The sequence below is a fragment of the Platichthys flesus genome, chromosome 4 (genome assembly GCF_949316205.1).
Source record: "Platichthys flesus chromosome 4, fPlaFle2.1, whole genome shotgun sequence".
Taxonomy (NCBI): domain Eukaryota; kingdom Metazoa; phylum Chordata; class Actinopteri; order Pleuronectiformes; family Pleuronectidae; genus Platichthys; species Platichthys flesus.
In genome coordinates this window covers 14,373,344-14,387,465 of record NC_084948.1, presented here as the reverse complement: position 1 = coordinate 14,387,465, position 14,122 = coordinate 14,373,344, and the positions used below count along the sequence as shown (strand labels likewise).

At 40.2% G+C, this 14,122-nt stretch overlaps 1 long non-coding RNA gene across 2 annotated transcripts; it reads left to right on the top strand.

Moving 5' to 3' along the window:
- The first annotated feature begins 2,817 nt into the window (after positions 1-2,817).
- LOC133952433 (uncharacterized) lies at positions 2,818-6,121 on the top strand. Of its 2 annotated transcripts, XR_009920550.1 has the most exons (5): positions 2,818-3,598; positions 4,063-4,205; positions 4,351-4,497; positions 5,151-5,252; positions 6,053-6,121. It is a non-coding gene; the product is annotated as an uncharacterized LOC133952433 (long non-coding RNA). The 2 variants fall into 2 exon arrangements; XR_009920549.1 differs by lacking the exon at positions 2,818-3,598 and having other exon boundaries at positions 3,611-4,205.
- Positions 6,122-14,122: the final 8,001 nt, after the last annotated feature.

Genomic DNA, 14,122 nt, shown 5'->3' with positions numbered 1-14,122 from the left:
TAGATCAAAGCAGTAATCCACGTTGACTTTCCTTGTTTAACTGCAGCAGTTTTTGGAAGAAATTACAATTTCCCAATCACCGACTCACATTAACACACAAGACCCGTTGAGTCATCGGAGTGTCGTTATCCAGAACATACTGCGCAATTAGTGTTGTGATTATTTACACATCGGTTTGACACTCAGCCACTTGAATATGTAAGTAATTGAATCTAAACAGACCCACTCCAGCTTGTTTGCACACACACACACACACACACACACACACACAAACCATTATAAATGCACACCCCCACCACTTCACACAAAAGTAAATGGGGAAAAAGCTAAAACCCAACCAACCTTGGAAGTTGTGCGAGTGATAACGCCTCGAACACAAAGGCTTGAAGTTCGCACAAAGCAAACCCAAACTCTTTAATGTGAAAACGAAAGTGGCGCCCTCTCTCCTTTTAAAATCCGCCACCGCACCGGCTTTGTGGGACAACGTTTTAACAAAGCACCGAAGCCGGCCACAAGTCGCCGTGTGAAGTACGAGACCTCGGCGGTTTGATCATCGCCGCGTCACACAGAGACGACGCCCACATCTGAGAGCCGGAGTTCAAGTAACACACCGTCCAGGTGAATCCGGCTGATCCCCTTATGCTTTTTTTTTTACCTTAGATCCTCTTTGATAATGAAGGGGGAGATGTGAAGGAGACGAGGCAGGATAAATAAGGATTAAGGCAGACATGAACTGTGCACAAGTCAGTTTCAGGCAAGACATTTGAAACTTGTGCTCATCAAGATGAAATCCCCCATCTGAGCCCTGAGTCACTAGATGTTCAAGCTCCTGAGGCCGGTGTTTAAAGTGACTGGTTGTTGTGTGAACAAAATTTGAGCTTATGTATGTTCATATAGATTTTATGTAGAGAACATGACATGACGTATAAATTAAGCCAAATCATTTTGATTGTAACTTGGTGAATGGCTGCAGTAAAGGTCTTACTGTCTCCAATGTGGGTTGGATCTGGATTAAACTATAAAGTTTGGGCTGATGCAACATAAGCCTGGTTTGCACATGACTGCGTTACCTGGTGACCTTTTATATGTACAGATTTACCCTGTATATACGTCTGGGATTCAGCAGTGCGCAGCAGAATCTGCTTTTCTCAGCATGTGGTTCAAATGTAGCGCAATGGAATCTGGGATGAGCCTGTTCAGAGAATGAATGCTCCTTATCGCATGCTGCCATGCATGTCATCCATCTCATCACTTGCATTTTCCATGGATTTCTGTTTGCGCTCGCTCTCCCCAAATAGGTCTCCGTGCTGAGTAGGTGGATGAGCCTCGTGAATTTGTTCTTAAAATGCGATCAGAGCTCCTCTTAATTATTTCCACTGTGGCCTCCATACGTCTCAACCCAGAGGCGGCTAAAAGAAACATGGAAAACCGCGTGGAATAATCCGACGCTTTGGAAAATGACCACACTTATTTCAGTCGAGAAGATTGATATCCATTGCCTTAAAAATGGCAGTTGTATCGCAGGGTGTTACATGCTGCTGACATGACTGGTATTGATCTTCTCCTCTGACTTTCTGCAGGAAGGAGAAAAAGCCTATTTTCCCACAATTGCAGAATAAGCGCACAGATGACCTAGGAAGCATCAGAGCGTCACATATAGGATCCCATCCGTCCCATGTAATAGACTGAAGGGGAAAAAGAACTGATCATACGTCATTTGCCTCGATAGAGTTGAAGTTACTTGGACCTGTGCAGCGTCCAGCTAATTGAAGGGATCAGGACTCACTGCCTCTCCTCTCCAATATTGTACTTCTGCCTGTTAAATGCCCTCCTAGGACACAATGTACAGATATGCATTAATGCTTATTGATGACTTAGAGTGAGAGTGTGTGTGTGTGGTACAGTGCCTATGAGGGCGTGTTGACCTTTGTAATTGTGTATCGGGGACAGATGGATAGGCAGATGAATAATAGATAGAGTGCAAATCGAACACTAATCCTGGGTCGAGAAATGATCTATTCTCCTGACTCCTCGCATGTTAATGCAAATGCTAACCGCACACTGACACACATGCATGACCACAAACACACACACACACACACACCTCAATCAATGTTCAAATGAAGAGTGATGGCGTGTATCGGTCTATTTCACTGCAGCGTTGCCATCTTTCTTTGCCTTTGCTTGTCCACACTCATTCTAAGAATATAACCATGTTTCCGTCACTCGAACATTTGTTTCCCTTGTATTGTATAACCATCCCTATGAGGTAGATGCTACACCATATCTCTTCCCGCTCTAAATTGGTTTTGCAATTCAACTCCTGCTAAATTATAGACAAGAATTCTATTACCAACAGACTGTTTGTTTTACTCAGTGGATCAGGCAACCCACAAGCAAGGCGCTGTTGTAGCTGTCATCATTCGTTTACAGGTGCAGTGGAGAACATTTACAATAATAACTAATAACTAATCGTATTTACTAAAACTGTCTTTATGATCCGACAGTAGTACATGTGGCAGGTAAAATCTGACAAATATGGCTTCCCCTGCTCCAGCTCATTAAGGCTATTGAAAAGAAACCAGAGCTCTCATTCCACCAATCAGTGCTAGAGGGAGTATCTGACCAAGTGTTTGACCTGATATTTATGAAAGTCTGAGCTCACACTTGCACTCTAAAAAGTGGGACTGGGGTTAATTAATATTTAATAAATAAATAATAGTAACCTTTATATAATAAAAATGACTGTGCAGTTTTGAATCAAAGTGAGCTGAATTCAACAAATAAGATTTTTTTATTAATTGAATTTTACTAATTTGTGACAGAGTAAAATCAGCTCTGAATTGCTTAGTAGAATTTAATTGTAATTTTTAGGAAAGTCAAAAGTTCCAGATATTTGATCAATTTTACTCATTGTGAGGCCTTAGGTTTTAATAATGTTACACTTCCGCCAAAGGCATTTTGAGCCACATCAGTTGTGATCTGCCGCATATTACAGGGACTGCCGTTTTCTTTTCAATTATTTGTGATGTGTAACCAAGTTGCTGCAGCAGTTAAAAATTGTTTTGCGGTATTGAGTTATCAAACATGTAGAGGTGCAACATGGTCTAATGAAACGGTTCGTAAGATTTCTTATGAAAAGTTATGTACAAATTTCAAGAGTCATGAGGCTGGGGACACGTGACCTATGCAGGCGTACTTGTCATTGTGTGAATTTCGTGGACGACTCTGCATCGATGCCACTTCTGTCTGCGTCAGAGTCTCTGTCGGAGTGTGTTCCCTCCTCACTCCCCCTCTCACCTGCGCTTACTTCATACTTGTACAATATACACCATCACTTATCACAATTTATTAGGAAAAGAACAGGACTGATGTTTACTTTCTTTGTTTGAGATCAGTTCTAAGTTTGAGTGATTAAAAACATCAGAGGAGCATGAGAGAGAGAGAGAGAGAGAGGTGAGCACATGATTCAGTGTGTGTTGGAGCACCTGGTCTGATGGATCTGATTCGACACCTTCGACAGGAGAACTCTGATTGGCTGCTGGCATTTTGACCACTTGGCTTCAACTCAGCTCAGCCTCTTTCATCTGCATCTGAGGTAAGTGATGTATCACTCTATATGGAGGTTTAGCCAGCATGCTAACTTATATACTTCAGACTCATAATTTAAGTTTAAAATTAAAATAGTGTAACATGATAAGTTAGCTGCTGTTACCTGCTGCTGCTTAATGTGTAAATACTCTTGCTGGCTTGCCTTGTGTTTTCTGCTAGTTATATTTGATCCCAGTGGTATTCTTGTCATTATATATTGGCATTTAAATGAATGAGTGAGAAGCTAGCTGATGCTAAGTAGCATTAGCTCGCCTCGGTAGAGCAGGCCAGTGTGAAAAACCAAGGACTATTTTCGCATCTAAGTCGGCGAACTAAGGGTTCAACAATACCCGACGTCAGTGTGGGTGGTTAATGAAACAGTACAGGCGGGCTTGGTGAATTTTATTTAGTTTCTGCGGAGTTTGAGAAATAGTTGGCCGGGAAGCTAAGCTAACGCACACATTTCATTAGCCACGTAGCTCCCTTCACCGGAGGTTTCTGCTGTGTGAGTGGGCGTGCGAGAGAGAGGGAGCCTGTCCCGTTGAATACACGTTACTCCCCCAGATGCATGCCAAGTTTCAGCGCCGTGCTGAGGAAAGCAAGCTAGCCCCAAGGTCTGTTGGTTTTGCATATTTAGCTCTTACATACAAAATGTATGTTTTGTGTTAGGTGGCTTCTTGCTTTTAAAAATGTTGAAGAATAATATGTACACTTGTAATATTTTAGGCTTTAAAGCTGGTTTCATAATTTGTCTTCTAGATTGAGGACGAGTTTCAAAGAATCACAAGGGTGCACCTGGAATCAAAGTTCATGTCCAAGCTGGATGAATATACTCCCAAGCTTCTGAACCTCTTCCAGTCCAAGGGAGGAACCATGGGGTTGAGGTTGCAGGCTATTCTACTCAAGGTATCCTTCAATTAGTATAATATTTGCTGATATTCTATTTTAGGCATTTTGAGATTAAACTGCTGGTTTCATTTGCGTATTACTTAAATCTACAGGAGGAAATGTTTGTCTGGGATTCTCTACAATAAGAATATTAAATAACTGCATACCTTTTGAAGTATACAATCAACGGCAACTTTATTAGATACTGAATTTTTCAAGTTTATAATCAGTTGTTGTTGACATTGTTGGAAAAATGTACATTCAATTATATGTTGATTAATTAGGTCAGAGGTGTGTGGTGCTCTATTGAGCTGCATTGATCTAAAAGTTGTTTCTAATCCTTTGTAGTCCATTTAGATTCATGTGGGGGTCAGGGAAAGACGGTCTGCTGTGATCATTCACAAATAAAGTGCTACATATGTGTGTTTACATCTAGACTGTATGTCCCTCCTGTGTCTTATCTGGTTCACAACACCAGCTTAAACCAGAAAAGGGGGGGAAACAGTCTGGCTCTGTCCAAAGGTGACACAATTTGCCTGCCAACATATCTAAAGCTCACTGAATAACATTTTATGTCATGTTTGTTTAATCCATAAAAAAAGCAAGCTCTAAAATGTTGACTATGATTCTTAAACCATGAACTTGAATAGTGTTTATTTTTGTCATTTCAGGCTCCAAGCAATCCTAGCATCAACGTATCCAGAGATGTTGTCATTCGTTGTTTGATTGTTTACCTCGGGGAATCAACAGATCAAATCTTAAAAGAGTATGATGTAAGTTGAAGAACACATCAAATATAAAGATGGTGATCACTATTTCTTTCATCTCTCCCCCTTTGTATGTCTTGGGAAGGTCAAAATACAATCATAAGTAACTCCCAGTAATTCTTTGCAAGCTACTAAGGTTTGTGAAGTCATGCAGGTAATCATTGTGCATTGTACATTTGTTTTCCATTAGGGAATTTTAAAGTACTAAATCCTCCCCATCCATCTGTTTCACCAGCTGGCAGAATTCAAAAGTTATCAGTAACTTATTGTCTTTATAATGTAGCCCTAAACGTTCCTAGCTAGGAGTTTCTTCCTAAGAACTATTCACAAAGCAGTTGAGAGAGACCTTTATAGAGATACAGAAGGAGCAGGGTTGATTCAGTTGCTGTGGTCGACTTCAAGAATCAATAATGAGCTAACAGTGCTTTATAAAGATTGGTTGACATGTGACCAACCTTTGTAAGTCAATGTAAAATAAGATAAATATCAAAACATGCGTATCCATTGATTTCATTTTAGAATTGAATTTACAAATATCTACAGTTCAGATCATCATCTCTGGTGTCATTGAATTTGTATAATTTGTTGGTCAGCTGGTTTAATCCTTTTAAAGTTATCTGGGATGGCAATATACTTTTGCAATAACATGATCTCAGATTTTTTTTTTATAAATGGTTAAATAGGCTTTGACAGCCCATTTCAATAGATTTTATTGTCCAAAGGGTTTGATGCACTTGGGGAGATGTTCAATTAGGACATTCACATTTGGCTGTATAGTCTGAGAAACAATATTTTTGCTCTTTCAGGATGCTGATGAAGACAGTGTGTCGCAGGATCTTGCTGACCAAAAGATGAAGATCTTCAAGATTATAACGTCAGAGGGTGTCGAAAAAGTTGGAATTGTGGTGGAAAGCGTAACAGTTCTGATTGGACTGACAAATTTTCCAAGGGCTTGCTCCATGCTCGTTGGACTGACATATGCAGTGAATCTTGCCTATCCTAAGGAGCTCAGGTACAGTTTCGAAGCCTTCCAGAAACTCTTCCTGGAACTGGATTGTTCAAAGCTGTCCCCAAAAGTGAACAGCCTCAAGAACAAGCTACTAGATAAAAAATGAAGGGAAGTTTGTTAGGTCAATGGCAAAACATCAACAGTTTCTCCTTTCATTTGAAAGGGTCCCTCTTCAAGTTTAATGTTTTTTAACTTCTTTTTATGTTTTGCTTCAAAGCTTTGTTAAATCTTACAGTTTCTGTGTTGAGAGATTGTCCTTACTCAACCATATTCATTTGAGGGGAGGGGCATTATGTTTTTTACGATGCAACAGTTCTTACACTTTGTCCACTGTGCACACTAGGGATGCAAATTTGAAATTTTTTACTGAGAAATTTTACCAGTGAAAAAGTATCCAAGACCTTATCCTAGAGAAACTTGAAGAAGAGGGACCCTTTCAAAATGAAGGGAAGTTTGTTAGGTCAATGGCAAAACAGCAAAAGTTTTGACATTGACAAAACAAATCTCCTTTCATTTGAAAGGGTCCCTATTCAAGTTTAACGTTACTTGTTATGTTTTGCTTCAAGGCTTTGTTAAATCCCACAGTTTCTGTGTTGAGGGATTGTCCTTACCCAACCATATTCATTTGAGGGGAGGGGCATTATGTTTTTTTACCATGCAACTGTTCTTAAACTTTGTCCACTGTGCACACTAGGGATGCAAATTTTAAATTTTTACTGAGAAATTTTAAGTGAGTCCAATTTCAGCAGTGAAAAAAGTATCCAAGACCTTATCCTAGAGAAACTTGAAGAAAAGGGACCATTTCAAAATGGAGGGAAGTTTTTTAGGTCAATGGCAAAACATCAACAGTTTAGACATTGACAAAACAAATCTCCTTTCATTTGAATGGGTCCCTATTCAAGTTTAACGTTACTTGTTATGTTTTGCTTCAAGGCTTTGTTAAATCCCACAGTTTCTGTGTTGAGAGATTGTCCTTACCCAACCATATTCATTTGAGGGGAGGGGCATTATGTTTTTTACCATGCAACTGTTCTTAAACTTTGTCCACTGTGAACACTAGGGATACAAATTAGAATTTTTTTACTGAGAAATTTTAAGTGAGTCCAATTTTTGCAGTGAAAAAGTATCCAAGACCTTATCCCAGATTAGCGGTATAAATTGTATCCCTATTGTACATATACATGTTTTGCATAATGTTTTTCTCTAGATTTTATTGTATTTTTGCATTTGCACTTAAAAAATGTTGAATGAACATGTTTAAGCAAAGTTGCACAAATAAATGTTTTTTATCTGCTGTTCTTGTTATGCATGGTGATCTGTTAATCCTACTGAAGTAAATTGTGCCATCATAAGTAATGGAATTGAATGGATTAGACAGACAAATTATGGCAACAAAGTGACATCCAATATTATTGAATATATTGATTTAAAGTATTGTGAAGCAATTTAATACTTGAATTAAATTTACGTAGATATAAAGAAGAATACCAGTGTAATTGTGTTGAACAATATGCTAAAATTAGTTGATATAGTTTATATTAAGTGAATCCAAATCATTTATATCCCGATATTTAGTAAGGTTATACAAATTTTATTCAGTAAATATAAATAAAAATTCACGAAATATTCAGTAAATATAAATAAATTTACACCAGATTTTCAGTAAAAATTAATACATTTTCACAGTTTATTCAGTAAATATAAATACATTTACACCAGATTTTCAGTAAATATTAATCAATTTACAGCAGATTTTAAGTTAATATAAATACATTTACACCAGATTTTCAGTAAAAATGAATCAATTTCCACCGAATATTCAGTAAATGTTGATCAATTTCCAACAGATTTTCAGTAAATATTAATCAACTTACAGAAGATTTTAAGTAAATATAAATAAATTTACAGCAGATTATCAGTAAGAATGTATCAATTTCCACCGAATATTCAGTAAATGTAAAACATTTTACAGCAGATTTTCAGTAAATATAAATCAATTTACAGCAAATTTTCAGTTAATATAAATACATTTCCACTGGAAATTCAGTAAATATAAATCATTTTTTATGTTTAAATGTAGTTAAATTATTCAATACTTTTTAATCAAAGTTGTAGTAATTAAAATCTACTCAATTATATCACTTGTCACTTTGTTGCCACAATTTTTTTGAGTAACCATTGGTCACATTTTTTAGGGTGTGTATTTGTGCACAACTGCATCTGAGACTATGAGGTTTGCTCTGTCTTCGTGGAAGCTAACACCTTTATGTACAATAGTGCACGCGAGAAAGTGAGCAGGCAGCAAATAGACATTAGTGATCTCTTAATTTGATCAAATGTTTGGTTCATTATGAAACTGTGGCAGGACAAATTTTAATATATATATATGCTATGGTTACAATAGTTGGTCACGTGCCTTGGGTGGGACTGGAGGGAGGGTTCTTGAATTAAAATGCACTAAAACTCATTAAAACTCTCACATTCTCTTTCTCCCCTGCAGCTTTACAGAAAGGAAATGAAACACTAGTTATCAGATCAAGTTTTTGTATATTGCTGCTTTTCATTTGTATGTGGCACCTGCAACCACTATAGCATCAGTGTGGAGTGTGTTTGAATTTACACCAAATTCACTAAGCTGCATGAGTGAAAAAAATCATTCATCTAGAACATGCACTCTGAATGACCTTGTCCCTCTCCAAGCTCCTTCCTCAACTTTTTCCCAACATGAAAACAGTAAATGAGAAAACTGCAGGGACGAGAGGAGCCGACCACCGTCAGGGAAACCGAGCGACGCGCTTGCGTTTGAATGCACAAAAAAATGTAAAATCTCTCTTTCATCTCATTAATTAAGATGACAGTAATGTGTACCCCTCAATGGATGACATCATATCTCATCACCTTGGTTACTCACTCGCCCCGTTTCCATGACGTCTCGGGGGGAGCCGGTTTCAAAAGCAGATTTGATTGGCCGCTGGGGCTGCTCTCCTCTGTGCCGCTAATTAGCAGTCTCATGACTTCCCTCCGGTCTGAACTGAAGTTGGTGGGCAAACAGGCTCTCGTAAAAAACACACACACACACACACACACTGATATGTTGTCGCACACAGGGAAACATGCATGCTGCTCCAATGTGCTGTGGTGGAGTCAGCGGGAAAACTGCACCTGTGGGCTTTCATCATGCGGGTTCAACTGGAACACAGCCATCTTCCTCTTCCTCTCTGTAGTTCATGTGTGGAGTCCCCCCCCCTCCCTTTTGTGTGTCATCACTTCCACGTACTCCCCCTCACTCACATACACACACCCTGCCTGACTTGGGGATGTAATCAGAGAAACAAGCTGGAAGAGAGTCAACTCCCGTTGCAGACGAATGGAAATACAGAAATAAAATCCTAGAAAACAGTCTGCCTTTTCATTGAGAGAGCTGCATCTTTCTCTCATACGAAAGAAGAATCCTCTGAACCTCATCTCTACAGCTCCCTCATCATCCTCCTCCCTCGATCCATCACCTGCATCCCACTCTCTCCTCCTGAAACCCCCCTGAGGACTGCAAATAGGGTTAGTCATTAACCCTGGAATTTCTATGTCTCACCCCTCATTCTACTTTGGTCTATATTGGATAGTGTTCGCAGGGACATATATTTTCAGTACACTGCTGTGTGTGTATGTAACTTTAATGAGCATTGGGACAAAGCAGTATGATGCAGTCATGTGTGACTGCCATGCCGAGACAAAAGCTCATAATCAATACACAGCCTTGATCTGATACTTGGAATCACAGGGGGAACTAGAAAAGGAATAAATCAGTTGAATAAAAAAGAAAATACAAACTTCTGTCACTTTCAATTTCTGTAGATGCAATAGTTCAACGTTGCTTATTCACTGTTTTGACAAGAGTTAAATGAGAAGTTCAATACTGCTCTCATACGTGTATGGTAAACATGGGCAGTTAGCTTATGGAGCCAAATCAGTGCCAATTGTTTGGTTCATTAGAAAAAATTAAATCCTTCTTGTAGATTTTGCTGATCAAACTGAAAAGGCTCAACTGACTTGATGCCATGCCCCCGACACCATATCCAGGCCAAACTGAACTTTACATTACATTAAGGCACCCAATACATATAAATCCAGTAAATAGAGTGGAGACAGATTTGTGTTGACTTTAGCCGGAGTTGAGTCCGGTTGTAAATACTGCAAAGCTTCCTGAGTCTCTAATGTTTGCGGGTATAGAATTTTCCTTCTGCAATACTTTCAGACTTGAAAGAGGGGGAACTCTCGCATGACTGTTGTTTTTCTAATCTAGAACTCAGCACAGAAAAATAACCTGACCTACGCAGTAACACCTATACCTGCTACAGCAGCAGCCTAAAGCGAGCTGCATACGGTTATTAGCAGGAGCCACTGGGGTAAACAATGTCATATTGGTTCTGAGTGTGGCTAACGCTAGCAGGGCTGCCGTTCTCTGGGGGCGCACATGATGAAACAGATCAAATGTCACTTATGATGGATTTCATATTCCGAATCAATGAGAGCTTGTGCATCAGGGCCCAGCTTGAAACTTGGTATGCTGTGGAGCTGTGGGTGGTGCATTCAAGGACCTGAGAGGGGGCGTACGGGCGCAAGTTAGGCGAGGGAGAAAGTGATGCGAGCGAGAGGAGAACATTTAAAATGCAGTTAAAGATGTGGAAATAGGACAGCGAATCAGTGGGGCGAGGAGGGGGAATGTAGGCGGAAGGGATGCTTGTGCATAAATCTAAATGAACAAGAGATGATGTTCACAGGCTGTACAAACATAACGACGAGGGTTAGACAAAGAAGGTGAGAGAAAAGAACACCCAGGGAGGTGGAGAGAAAGACATGTACAGCAGGTAAGACAGATAGTTAAGGCACGAGGAAAAGTGACAAAGCAGAAAGGATGGAGGCGAGGAGAGGGATGTTTATCTTCCCTATGATCATGTAGCCGTCTGTCGCTCATTTAGCTCAAGGTTCTGATTGAGTCGTTTGTGTTTAAAGTGGAAAAAGCCTCTAATTCCCCTGCTTTCATCCAACTTAATTATGTGCTGACATTCTCCCTTTCTTCCTTAGAAGGATTTCTTTTTTAAACAGCTTGTGCTTTTATATGGAGCTTTAATGACAGCGGCAAGGAAAGTTTCTTTGACGAATGCTTGGCCTTAAGTGCGTCTACGGCCTTTACACAATATTCTGTGTCCCGCACAGAAGCTTGTAAGCATGCTTTCACAGAGTGGGACACAACATGTCTTTCTATGTTGAACTACAATTCAGTCAAGGAGCTAGAAACATGGTGTTGTGTTTAACGCACAGCTGCGTTAATGTCCTTTGTTGCCGGCCTCTGTGAAGAGTTTGTACGCTTCTGTAGATACATGCTGCACAACAGCAGGAGAATACTTCCCCTTCTCACTCAGAAGGAGCGGCAGGTTCTGGTCCAGGCTCTGGTCATCTCACACCTGAACTACTGCAACTCCCTCCTGGCTGATCTGCCTGCTAGTGCCGTCCGACCTCTGCAGCTCATCCAGAATGCAGCAGCTCAACTGGTCTTCAACCAACCTAAGTTTTCTCACACTACACCACCCCTCCACTCCTTTCACTGGTTACCAGTGGCTGCCGGCAATCGTTTCAAAACACTAGTACCCGCGTACCGTGCTGCGGATCGGGACCAGGACAATGGTCCAACCTTACACCCTAGCCCACCCACTTTGCTCTGCATTGGCCAATCGGTTAGCTGCTCGTTCACTGCCAGCCAACCACTCAACAAAATCACGACTGTTTGCTGTCCTGGCTCCTAAATGGTGAAACAAGCTCCCCATTGACATCAGGAGAGCAGAAAGTCTACACATCTTCCGCCGTAGACTAAAGACACATCTCTTCCAATTACACCTTGGATAACAATAACTATATTTAGTAGCACTTATATGTTACTTAGATATAGCACTTTGTAGTTTGGCTTTCATGAAGAAAGCGTTACCTGCTTGCTTCTTGTTGTTCTGGGTTCTTACCCTCACGGTTGAATTCACTTATTGTAGGTAACTTTGGATAGAAGCGTCAGCTAAATGAAATATAATGTAATGGTAATCTGACAATGTGTTAAATAGCCATAGCAAACACTGATGAAGACGAGAGCCGAAGAAGAAGAAACTTCTCATGATGTGTCAGTACTACAAGTTCGGTACAGTCTTGTAGGAGTGATCACACTTTGCAATATGAAGATATGTAATGTTTTCACTTTTGAATGAAGAATGGTGACATCCAGAAATAGGTTTTCTGTGGGAATTGGGTGTTTCCATCCTTAAAACCTAATGCCTCTGACCACTGGCTGTGGCTGGCACAGTGGCATAAAAAGACATAGGAACCCCACGTTCTACAGTATGGGATCCTTAACAAAGACCCTTTAATTAGGAGCTTTGGAGTTACTCCCTTTAAACACGCTCATGTCAGCTTGCTCTGATGTGTGGCACATGGTTGTCTCAATTTCTAATGAGTTCCCAAAACTTCCCCAAAACCTAGGTGAAGTACTAAAGAAAAGCATCACCTCAACAATCTAAAGAGATTGTAAGCATTTCTGGGAGAAATAATTAGGACAACAAAGCGAACTCGCACACAAACACTCGTGAAGTTTAGCACACGCTTGCATTTTTAGGCACACACTCACATGGAGCTCGGTTAATATTCCAGGCTCGTCCACACTTCACAGAAATATTCATCCATTCCCCATCAAAACACAAGTTAGGAGACATTCATCAAACTACAGTAGAGCATCAGCTTAACGGGCTTCAGCAAGAATTGTACTGTGAAATTCAGCTGTATAAACAGAGCTACAGGTGGGGCTGAGCTAAATCAGCAGAAATAACTCTAATTAGGACGAGGGGAAAAGATAGAGTCACACAGACAAAATAAACAAGCCATTCATCACCTCGTTGCTGGAATCACAAACACATATGTAGGTATTTCATAAAGAGACGAGGTGTGACCGTGTGTGTGTCTGTGAGGACAGGGACAGAAAAGAGAGAGTCAGAGACAAGGAGCAATGAGAAGTTAACCTCAATAAAAAAAGAGATTTTAAAGAGGCCATGAACAGGACATGGATAATGAGAGAGACAGTAAAAAGGGGAGAATGTGAGACTGACAAAAGGCGCTAAATGAATACAGGCGGGAAAATAGAGAGAAGTAGAAATACAGAGCAGCTTATTGGAAGACATGAAGAAACAGAAGAGAACCCAGTTTGGTATTATGCTGCTCCATTTGTTCATGTGTTATATAGGCCAACATCCATCATCCTCACCATGAGGGAAGTTAATGAACCCCATTGGCTTAGGAGCAGGATCCCTATCTGTGTAAATGGAACCTAATACTCAGCGTATCAGTCACTCATCCCTCTGTTTCATAATGAAATACCCTTTCATGCAATAATTCAGTGTTGGGAGTGTTACTTGAAAAAAGTACCCGAGACATTCCTCACTGAAAAAAGTCATTACATTATTTTCCTGATTCCTCACTAATTAAAGTAATTAGTTAAATTCCTCATTCACATTACTTTAGCTACTCATTTCTGTAAAACGTGTCTTTAAATGGCTCCAGAGCCTCCATAGCATATTCTGTATGTAAAGATGTCAGCTCCATGAGAGTGAAGACTAAATGAATTCAAAGTGGCCCGTCCCACCAGGTGGTTGGCTGCAGTGTAGGTCACAAACATGGCCCCCTCCATGTTAGTGAATTGGAGATGGACCAAACTATCATGTACACGTAGGGGCTTCTCACGAAGACAGGACAATCTCTTTTGTCAAACACTGCACCCGGCATTCTATTGGTTTCTGTTGGGTGAACAAGGGATAGCTAACTAGGAGCCCATAACAGG